The 12235-nt window shown below is 41.6% G+C and overlaps 1 long non-coding RNA gene across 2 annotated transcripts in view; it reads left to right on the top strand.

Annotated features, from left to right (window-relative positions):
• Positions 1–11769, top strand: part of LOC149985245 (uncharacterized) — a 568030-nt gene extending 556261 nt beyond the window's left edge. For both annotated transcript variants that reach the window (XR_016488537.1, XR_016488538.1), the window contains exon 3: positions 11382–11769. This is a non-coding gene — a long non-coding RNA (uncharacterized LOC149985245). The remainder of the gene's footprint in view (positions 1–11381) is intronic.
• The last annotated feature ends 466 nt before the right edge of the window (positions 11770–12235 follow it).

The following is a 12235-nucleotide window of genomic DNA, read 5'->3' as shown; positions in this document are numbered from 1 at the left end:
GTTTATACTTTATTATTGACTGTATGTTTGTTTTACTCCATGTGTAACTCTGTGTTGTTGTATCTGTCGAACTGCTTTGCTTTATCTTGGCCAGGTCGCAATTGTAAATGAGAACTTGTTCTCAACTTGCCTACCTGGTTAAATAAAGGTAAAATAAATAAATAAAAAAGTGATACCGGAGTGCCAAGTCTAGGACAAAAAGGCTTCTCAACAGTTTTTACCCCCAAGCCATAAGACTCCTGAACAGGTAATCAAATGGCTACCTGGACTATTTGCATTGTGTGATCCCCCCAACCCCTCTGCACAGTCACTTTAACTATACATTCATGTACATATGTACATATTTCCTCAATTGACCCGACCAACCAGTGCTCACGCACATTGGCTAACCGTGCTATCTGCATTGTGTCCCGCCACCCACCACCCCTCAACTCCTCTTTACGCTAATCAGCCTGGTGTCTGTATATAGCCTCACTACTTTTATAGCCTATCTACTATATATAGCCTCGCTACTATTTTTCACTGTCTTTTTAACTGTTGTTTTAATTTCTTCACTTACCTATTGTTCACCTAATACCTTTTTTGCACTATTGCTTAGAGCCTGTAATTAAGCATTCACTGTAAGGCCTACACCTGTTGCATTCGGGGCTCATGACAAATAAACATTGATTTGATTTGATTTGAAAGGGGAGCTTTGAAGGATAGAGGAAAATTACATTGTGGAGAAGGTGACGCAGTGAACAGATTGGTGTGCACTGATGGTTCCTGTCCTGAAAAAAAAATGTGAAAGTGCGTATATGTGTGGGTTTGAAAAAGCTTAATGAAGTGGTGAAAAGTGAACGGTTCATCCTACCCACCTCGGAAGACATACTCGCAAAGTTGAGCAGAGCCAAAGTTTTTTCAACATTGGATGCGGCAAGTGAGTTTTGGCAAACACCCCTACACTGTGTCAGCAGAAGGTTGACAGCCTTTATTGCACCTTTTAGCAGGTACTGTTTCCACCGTCTGCCATTTGGGATCTCAAACTCTCCAGAAATCGTCCAAAGCAAAGTGATTGAGACATTGCAAGGCCTTCAAGGAGTCTCTGTTTTAATGGATGACATTTTGGTATATGCAAATACCATGGGGGACCATGACAAGCGACTGAAAAGAGTCCTGGAGAAGATCAAGTCAACCGGACTAAAGTTGAACAGAGAAAAGTGTGTCTTCAGACAAACACAGCTATGCTTCCTGGAAAACCTCATCGACCCATCAGGAGTCAGGCTTGATCCAGAGGAATTGGAAGCCATCAGGCAGCTTTCCCCACCAGATAATGTGCAGGAACTGAAGAGAGTTCTTGGGATGGTTAAATACCTAAGGAATTATATCCTCAAACTTTACACAGTGCGTCAACCACTGCATGAGCTCCTGGGATAAAAGACATCGTGGACATTGGATCACACACAGCAGGCAATATTTCAGCGCCGCAAAGAACTTCTGAAGACTTCCCTAGTCCTGATGTTCTATGACAATAACAGATCCACAGCAGTCTCAGCAGACACAAGCAACTTTGTGCTAGGCAGTGTTTTACTACAGTTCCATGTAGAGGAGTGGAAGCCAGCTGCGTATTGCTCCAGGAGGCTCACGGAGGCAAAACCAGATACGTTCAGATCGAAAAGGAGTCTCTGGCAAAGTTTTGGGCCTGTGAGAAGTTCTAAATATCTGTACGGCCTGGAGGACTTCAAACTAGTGACAGACTACAAGTACCTGGTCCCACTAATGAACAGCAAAGACTTGGATAATGTGTCTTTACGGTGCCAGAGACTACTCATGCGGCTTATGAGGTTCAAGCTATCGCCTCAGTGTGGTGGCCGGGGTTCTCATCAGAGATGAACGGTCATGTCATGACAGTCTTGTTGTGAGCTTATTAAAATCATATTTTCCCTAACCTCTAACCCTAACCTTTACTCTTACCCTAATCCTAACCTTAACCCAAAAAACCTAACCTTAACCATAACCCTAGCTCTTAACCCTAACCCTAAAACTAACCCTAGCTCCTAACCCTAACCTTAATGTCATTTTAAACATTAACCTCTTTGATCTCTAGGGGCGCTATTTCATTTTTGGATAAAAAACGTTCCCGTTTTAAGCGCGATATTTTGTCACGAAAAGATGCTCGACTATGCATGTTCTTGACAGTTTTTGAAAGAAAACACTCTGAAGTTTCAGAATCTGCAAATATATTGTCTGTAAGTGCCCCAGAACTCATTCTACAGGCGAAACCAAGATGATGCTTCAACCAGGAAATGAGCAGAATTTCTGAAGCTCTGTTTTCCATTGTCTCCTTATATGGCTGTGATTGCGCAAGGAATGAGCCTACACTTTCTGTCGTTCCCCCAATGTGTTAGCAGCATTGTGACGTATTTGTAGGCATATCATTGGAAGATTGACCATAAGAGACTACATTTTCCAAGTGTCCGCCTGGTGTCCCTGCGTCGAAATTGGAGCGTAAAGCCAGGTGCAATTATTTTTCCATTTGAGAGCAAGGAGAAACCAGGCTTCCACGAAGGATATATCATTGAAGAGATATGTGGAAAAACACCTTGAGAATTGATTCTAAACCACGTTTGCCATGTTTCAGTCGATATTATGGAGTTAATTTGGAAAAAAGTTCGCGTTTTGAGGGCTGAATTTTCGTTTTTTTTTTTTTTTTTTTTTTTTTTTTGGTAGCCAAATGTGATGTACAAAACGGAGCTATTTCTAATACACAAAGAATCTTTTTGGAAAAACTGAGCATCTGCTATCTAACTGAGAGTCTCCTCATTGAAAACATCAGAAGTTCTTCAAAGGTAAGTTATTTTATTTGAAGGCTTTACTTGTTTTTGTGATAGTTGCCTGCTAAATGCTAACGCTAAATGCTACGCTAGCTAGCTACTGTTACACAAATTATTGTTTTCCTATGGTTGAAAAGCATATTTTGAAAATCTGAGATGACAGTGTTGTTAACAAAAGGCTAAGCTTGAGAGATAGCATATTTATTTCATTTAATTTGCGATTTTCATGAATAGTTAACGTTGCGTTATGGTAATGAGCTTAAATAGAATCCCGGATCCGGGTTTGGTCGTCGCAACAGGTTAACTCTAACTTTAACCCTAAATCCCCTAGAAATAGCATTTGACCTCGTGGGGAGTAACAAAATGTCCCCAGTTGGCAAAAAAATGTGTTTAATTTAATATCCACACAAACACACACTCAAAGGCTTCTGTTAGAGTGCCTTCAGGTTTCATGAGGCTTGTAACTCAGAGACTGGTCTAAGAAGTCTGATCCTTAGATTTCTGTATTGCTGTGTTATTTTACTAGACACATTATAGCAAACCAGACATGACAATCTCACAACATAAAAAAAAAAAAACATTTTGAAAAGCCAGGCAAGCCTCTCGGACCCAAAAGCCTCAAACGTCTAATTAAATATTTTTAGACAATCAACCAATTGGCACATTGAAGGTCCAAATTATTAATTTTTCATTCAACATCCTGTTAATTGAAATCCACATACCCTATACTCAAGTTGAGCTGTGGTAATTTGGCATACTTAGTTGAGGTATGGTACTGTGTACCATAGCAATACACTTTACCTCACTGGAATCACAATGTGCACCAAACCATAAAGCGTACCCCCTCAGTGTCAGACAGCCTGGGCTGTCACATAGAAATCATGTGAAAAAACAAATGTTAGCTTGCATGGAGTGCAATGCCACAGCATTAGCTATGTGACAGCCAGCTAGACATGTGAGTGGTACACAATTAATGGCTTTATATACTCTGGCAGCCACTAGAAAATTACAAAGCAGACTAACATGCCTGTAGGTTGACTCAATGTGCTTATCATGAAATGTAAAACCTTATTGTTTGCCACTCTGAACGGCAATGCTGCCCACTGGGCACACACTATTGAATCAACTGTATTGAGTCAACGTATTGACACCGCCCATTGGGCACAGATGTCAATTCAGCGTCTATTCAACATTGGTTCAATTAATTTCAATGAAATTAAGTTGAACCAATGTGGAATAGACGTTGAATTGACATCTGTGCCCAGTGGGCGGTGTCATCTCGACTAGTACCAGTATGTTTGTAGCCTTTCTCACTTGAGAAAAAGAGTTGAGATTCTTGGCATTGCACAGCAGAGTGCCGACACAAATTGAATATCTATGTCCTCACTAAAAAAGAGAGAAAATAGATGATTTGAATTACAATGAAGTGTCCTGATAACTGCAACACATTGAGGCTGGTTTAGCAATCCTTGCATGGTTATTGGCATGGCTTTCAAATGAAGAAATACATTTTTTTTCCTGAAGCCACGAGACATCACATAATATATAAAAACAGTCGTCAGGAACATTTTTCAGTCATTTTACATTCTGCTTTATGTAATCACAATATGGGTCGGTCTGATTGCCTTCCCCAACAAATATGACGCATTGTGCCAGGCAAAAGAGCTGAATAAGTTAAAGGGTCTAAAAAACACAATGGGGGAGTAATCCCGGTGACAGGGAGATGGAGAGTGGCAGCCACAATGAGAGGCATGTATGGAAGAAGTGGGACCTAGTGAGATAGGTCACCACAAGGCACAACAACATGAAGTGGGAAGCTCTGAGACATGCTGTGCTAATTCTGAGTGCACCACCTACCTGAAAACCGCTTCGACACACACACGCACGCACGCACGCACGCACACATACACACACACACACACACACACACACACACACACACACACACACACACACACACACACACACACACTCTATTCCACCAACCCCACAGGGAAGAGACCTTTAATCCAAGGATAACTAAGGTAAAGGTCTGCTTTTTACCCTGCCAGCCACACAAACGCAATCTCTCTCACACACTGTGTGCAGGTAAGCACACTGAAAACCCAGGCTCCAAATGGAGGGACGGGGGACAACCTGTTGTCTTTTGATGTTGATGGAGACCTTGAGACATTTTCAGCCCTATGCCCCTGGGTGTGAGTGTGCATGTGTAGATATAGGTTTATTAAAAAAATCACCGTTAGCATGTATATATATGTGACTTTATTTTCTCCCTCTACCTCTTTAAAGGTAAAGAGAAGTAGGTCACAGGAGCAGCAGGAACTCTTTCAAGTGTCTACAAACACAATATGGGGAGTAATATTAACCTCCAACTAACACTGTATTTACAAGTTTGCTCTACTTTCTTTCTGCTTTTCTGGTTATTGAAATTCTTATATTTAACCCATTCACGGCCTTGTACTATTTTCAGTACAATATCAAAATGTGCCACAGAACAAATTCTGTTTGGTGTAAATGCATAAAATATGGTGTTAACATATTTAGTACAACTGTCTAGACAGGCCACATTGGCGACTCCCAAACCCGCATGCGGGAGGGTAATCATCGCCTGAAACTAATTAGCATAACGCAGCGGACATAAATATCCCTAGAAAATATTCCTATTCATGAAAATCACAAATGAAATATATTGAGACACACCTTAGGCTTTTGTTAATCACCCTGTCATCTCAGATTTTCATAATATGCTTTACAGCCAACGCTAGACAAGCATTTGTGTAAGTTTACAATAGCCTAGCATAGCATTATATCTTGCTAGCATCAGGCAACCTTGTCACGGAAATCAGAAAAGCAATCAAATTAAATAGTTTACCTTTGATGAACTTCAGATGTTTTCACTCACAAGACTCCCAGGTAGACAGCCAAAGTAAATTTTTCCCAAAATATTATTTTTGTAGGCGAAACAGCTCCGTTTGTTCTTCAAGTTTGGCTGAGAAATCGCCCGGAAATTGCGGTCACCACAACGCTTAAAAATATTCCAAATTAGCTCCATAATATCGACAGAAACATGGCAAACGTGGTTTAGTATCCATCCTCAAGGTGTTTTTCTAATATCTATTCGATAATATATCCGTGAGGACAATTCCTTTTTCTCTAGGACCGATTGGAGTAATGGCTCTGTACTTTACGAGAATCTCTCTCAGAGCCACATGTGACCACTTACGCAATGTGCCTGCATACGGTTATTCTTCAACAGAAATGCGTAAAACTACGTCACAAAGCTGTAGACACCTTGGGGAATACGTAGAAAGTGTAAGCTCGTTGAGTACATTCACAGCCAAATAGGGAGTCATTGGAACGCAGCGCTTTCAAAACCTGGGGCACTTCCGGATTGGATTTTTCTCAGGCTTTCGCTTGCAACATCAATTCTGTTATACTCACAGATAATATCTTTACAGTTTTGGAAACGTTAGAGTGTTTTCTATCGAAACCTGTCAATTATATGCATAATCTAGCATCTTTTCCTGACAAAATATCCCGTTTAAAACGGGAACGTTTTTTTCCCAAAAATTAAAATACTGCCCCTAGAGTTCCAAGAGGTTGTCATTATCTATCATACTTCCAGTGTCAATCAAAGTTGGAATTTTTTGAAAATGTGAAACAGTTATTTATTTGACTTCAGCATATGCATTTTGAAATACATTTCAGTATTACATTATTTAAGAAGACATTGTATTGTTATTTGACCTGTTCTAAGCCCAAATGTATGATTCAACTCATTGTCGTTTGTGAAATACAGCAGTTTCTGTATCATACTATATTTAGTCTTTGGCACATTTCAGGAATCAAGTCATGTGACTACATAATCAGATCTTGATCATTTTGGGCATATGGATTGTCCGTACCAATATATAGGGTATATGTGGTATAAGAGCCATAGGGAAGCAAACAGGACACTAGAATATACATTTCCCCTCAGAGGCCATGTCTCTGCAAAGGCATAAGAATACCAATTGAAGATGGAGAGGCATATTCTTGGATGTGAATATAAATTGAGACACGGTGTCTACACATGTCACATATCTATGTCTCTGTAAACAACCACTTGCCTTCCAAATGGGATTTAGGGATCAGGTGTTTTCAACACACGTACTTCCCCAGGACAATCCTTCAGCAGAGAAATAGGACAAGAGTAGACCTGTACATGGGAAACAGGGAAGCAATTACAGAAACCAATAAAAGCCCAGGAGTGCATTCAACAGAAGCAATTTTGCTTCCCTTTTGCTGTGGGCTTGTTGCTTGTTATCATTTGCTTCAGCAGACAGAGTGAGAGAGGGAGAGAGAGAGAAAGAAAGAGTGGGAGTGAGTGAGTGAGTGAGTGAGTGAGTGAGTGAGTGAGTGAGTGAGTGAGTGAGAGAGAGAGAGAGCTCCCACATTTTTCAGCATGTTTTTACAAAAGAGATAGATAAACTTTGATTTTTTTTGGCAAGGACATATACAGGATACTACCCTCCACAACATAACCTTCACTCCAAATCAAAACTCCAAATTACCTGGAAGGATTCCTACTACCAAATATTCTTATTTCCAAGCTATAGAGTTAAATGCTCTTTCAAACAAACAACAGAAACCTGAAAACACCATCCAACCTGGAATTTAGTGAGTAATGTTTAGTCTGAAGCTACTTTTAAAGTCAATAAGAAAAATACACAACAATGATGTATTTATGCAACAAGGCCCGAGGAGGTGTGGTATCTGGACAAAATCCCACGGCTAAGGGCTGTTATTTTACGTGACGCAATGCCTGGACAGAGCCCTTAGATGTGGTATTTTGGCTATATATCACAAACCCCTGAGGAGCCTTATGGCTATTATGAACTGGTTACCAATGTAATTAGAGCAGTAAAACAAAACGTTTTGTCATACCCGTGGAAACTCAGGATATTAGACATTGAGGTCTCTGAGTCAGCCACTATTAACCTGTGCAAGGCTGTAACAGTAATGGTACAGGGCATCCCCAAACTGTTTCAGCTGGACCTTCACATAATCAAAGAGAAAGCTAACTAGGACAAGTGCTCTCTTGAGAAAGATACCCCCACCCAGAGCGTGTCAGACCAGACCTCTTCATTATACAACCCCACAGACGAGGAACCCCAAGCGGAAAGTCAACCTCCCAGCACAGAGTACTATTCCCTCATTGAAATGAAGGATAAATTCACCCAGCTGAAGGTAAGACAGGTGGAGCTGGAACAGCATGTGAACACACTCCAGTGAGCACAAAAAATTGTCCAGCTCAACAATACTCCCTCAACCTAACCTGGAGAGCTGGAGGTGGAGAGAGACATATCTGCACTCTGGACTGTGGTGAGACAACAAGAACTGAGAACGAGAGGAGAGGAGCAGAGTGCTGGATGAAAGGGTGGGGGGGGATGGTGTGTGACAGAGAACAACCCATTAGAGAGCTGGCCACCCCCACAGAGAAGCTAGCAGAACAGCCCACCTCAGCCACTGATCAGTCTTGACACAACAGCAGAACAGTCCACCCCAGACGCTAAACATTGCCTCGACATCACAATTGGAGAGAGAAATGAACAAACCCAAGCCTCAGGGAATCCCACCCCCTCTGAGCACCTCCCTGTCAAAAACCCTGATAGCCCTCTTGACAATCCCCCTTCACCCACTGAAGACATACACAAGCCAAAGAAATTCAACGTTTTCCCAAACACCCAACTAGGGTCACCCAGCCACATAATAATACACACAGGAACAAACGACCTGAGAGCACAGCAGTAAAGGGTGGCCACAGCACTCAAGGGAGTGATTATAAAATCTTCTTCTACTTTTCCCAATGCACAGTGGTTATCTCCACACTGCTACCACAAAAAGACTACCGTACAGCAGGTAAACACAAGTATTTTCCATGATTGCCTCAATAGACACTCTCCCAGACCTGTGGGACCCCCCATAGGGCCTACACATAGAGGATCCACAACACCATAGCACCACCAGCCACATTCACACCCTCACGCCAACCAATCAATGCCCACCCCAAGTCAACCATCCCCACACCCAATTTAGGCCCCTTCAGAGCATACCTATGCCCCTCCTGCCCACCGCATGCCCACCACTCCCGCAAAGAAGGACTCAACATGAAAGTTACACATACATCCAGGCCGTGAGCAGGCAAAATCTTACACTAGCCCAAGCCAATGCCATGTACCAGATGCACAGCAGGCTCTGCTGACACTTACTGGTCTGAGGCCAAACCACACGACTAACAACATTGGACATTTTATGGAACACAAAACCTTCACTATCTCATCCTGGAATATCCAAGGCCTGAGGTCATCTGCCTTTGGCCTAAAGAGCAGGAACCTGGATTTCACCAAAGAAATCAGAAATACAGACAATGTAATCCTACAAGAAACATGGTATAGAGGAGATGGACCTACTGGTTAACCTCTTGGTTGCAGAGAGCTAGTAGTCCCATCCACCAGATTACCAGATGTGAAACAGGGAAGGGACTCAGGGGCTATGCTAATTTAATATAGATCATACCTAACTCACTCTATTAAATTAATCAAACAGGAACATTTTACATTTGGCTAGAAATTCAAAAGGAAATTATCTCAACAGAGGAAAATGTCCTCCTGTATGCTACCTACAGTATATCCCCCCACTAGAATCCCCATACTTTAATGAAGACAGCTTCTCCATCCTGGAGGGGGAAATCAATTATTTCCAGGCCCAAGGACATCTACTAGTCTGTGGCGACCTAAATTCCAGAACTGGACAAGAACCTGACACCCTCAGCACACAGGGGGACAAACACCTACCTGGAGGTGACAGCAATCCCTCCCCATATGTCCCCCTAGGTACAACTACGACAACTTAACCAACAAAAACGGGTCACAAATCCTACCTGGAGGTGATAGCATTCCCTCCCCCAAATGCCTCCTTAGGCACAATTACGACAACATAACCAACAAAAAACACATGCAACTCTGTCACACGCTGGGTATGTACATTATCAATGGTAGGCTTCGAGGGGACTCCATTGGTAGGTACACTTATAGCTCATCTCTTGGCAGTAGTACTGAAGACTACTTCATCACTGACCTCAATCCAGAGTCTCTCAGAACGTTCACAGTCAGCCCACTGACACCCCTATCAGATCACAGTGAAATCACAGTCTAGAGCAATACTCAATCATGAGCCATCAAAGCCAAAGGAACTGAATAATATTAAGAAATGCTATAGATGGAAGGAAAGTAGAGTGGAAACCTACCAAAAAAACACAATTTGGCAACAACAAATTCAAACAACAAATTTAATCCATTTTAGACAACTTCCTGGCAAAACATTCCAATGTAATAGTGAAGATATAAACTTGACAGTAGAAAACCCAAACAGTATATTTGACCTCTCAGCTTCCATATCAAATCAAAACATTTGAAACAGAAAACCGAAGATAATTAACAACAACAACAAATGGTTTGATGAAGAATGCAAAAACCTAAGAAAGAAATTGAGAAAACTATCCAACCAAAAACAGAGAGACCCAGAAAACCTACGCCTACATCTTCACTATGGTAAATCACTATAACAACACATAATTACACCATGGAAAAAGAAGAATCAGCACGTCAAAAATCAGCTCAATGTAATTGAAGAATCCGTAGACTGTAACCTCTTCTGGAAAAATTGGAAAACACTAAACAAACAACAACACGAAGAGTTATCTATCCAAAATGAAGATGTATGGGTAAACCACTTCTCCAATCTTTTTGAACCTATAACAAAGTACAAACAGCAAAAACATATACATGATCAAATACAAGTCTTAGAATGAACTATTAACCCTTTCACATGTACCATCCACAGTGGTCCCTGAAGTGTACGATCACACCCGTGTAAGCTTTTTGAGAACGTTTATTTAGATTGACGCAACTATCCGCATTTGAGCTGGCCACACTTTTTTCAGAAACTATTTACACAAACACAGTCCTTACAAAGCTATGTCCAGAATGTGAGCAGTTTATTTTTGGATGCAATGTTCAGATATTCACAGAAGTATCTATAGCATAACACAATCATCCTAACCGGAAAAATTAATCACATCACGGGTGAGCTCACCGTTAATCAAAATAATTGAGTAAAACACTTTCTAGAAATCGAAGTAATCCGACAATGACTAGTTTCAGCGCTCAGCCATGCTTTTTTTCTCACAGAAACCAAATATAATAAGAGAAGACAAGATGAGTTGGATGGTAAGTTGGTGGTTGAAGATATCCCTCTAGTGGTGTGGGGGCTGTGCTTTGGCAAAGTGGGTGGGGTTATATCCTTCCTGTTTGGCCCTGTCCGGGGGTGTCCTCGGATGGGGCCACAGTGTCTCCTGACCCCTCCTGTCTCAGCCTCCAGTATTTATGCTGCAGTAGTTTATGTTTCCGGGGCTAGGGTCAGTTTGTTATATCTGGAGTACTTCTCCTGTCCTATTCGGTGTCCTGTGTGAATTTAAGTGTGCTCTCTCTAATTCTCTCTTTCTCTCTTTCTTTCTCTCTCTCGGAGGACCTGAGCCCTAGGACCATGACTCAGGACTACCTGACATGATGACTCCTTGCTGTCCCCAGTCCACCTGGCCGTGCTGCTGCTCCAGTTTCAACTGTTCTGCCTTATTATTATTTGACCAGGCTGGTCATTTATGAACATTTGAACATCTTGGCCATGTTCTGTTATAATCTCCACCCGGCACAGCCAGAAGAGGACTGGCCACCCCACATGGCCTGGTTCCTCTCTAGGTTTCTTCCTAGGTTTTGGCCTTTCTAGGGAGTTTTTCCTAGCCACCGTGCTTCTACACCTGCATTGCTTGCTGTTTGGGGTTTTAGGCTGGGTTTCTGTACAGCACTTTGAGATATCAGCTGATGTACGAAGGGCTATATAAAAACATTTGATTTGATTTGATGAGTTTGGTCTGTTTATAGCCTGCATGTTGAAGGGCTGTGTCATCTACCGTCGTTCACATCCCACCATTCACTTCCTGAAGTCCTCAAAAAATGAGTGAACCCTTACTCACCTCATGTTGTTATAGCATCTTTGGTCCAACAGACGATTACATGAAACCCAGAATATATTGTATGTCAGTCAACAAACATGGCTCCACACACTTAGCTGGAATTAGCTTGGCTCATCATAATCAGTACAACCTTCAAAAAAGTATTTTACACACACACACACACAATCGGAATGCATGATTTATCACTGGTAATTGAAAAACATCAGAATACTGTAAATATATCAATAATTACCACACAAAACATTTTCTGATAGTGATTTATTGATATAAATGACGCGTGCAGGCAGTCAATCACGTAACCTCTCACTCCCACTCTGAGCCATTCAGTGCTGTTGTTAATGTATGTAGC

Source organism: Oncorhynchus mykiss, chromosome 2 (assembly GCF_057628025.1).
Source record: "Oncorhynchus mykiss isolate SJ-2025 chromosome 2, ASM5762802v1, whole genome shotgun sequence".
Classification (NCBI taxonomy): domain Eukaryota; kingdom Metazoa; phylum Chordata; class Actinopteri; order Salmoniformes; family Salmonidae; genus Oncorhynchus; species Oncorhynchus mykiss.
Note: the sequence above shows the minus strand (reverse complement) of the source record. Positions and strands in the feature narration are given on the sequence as shown.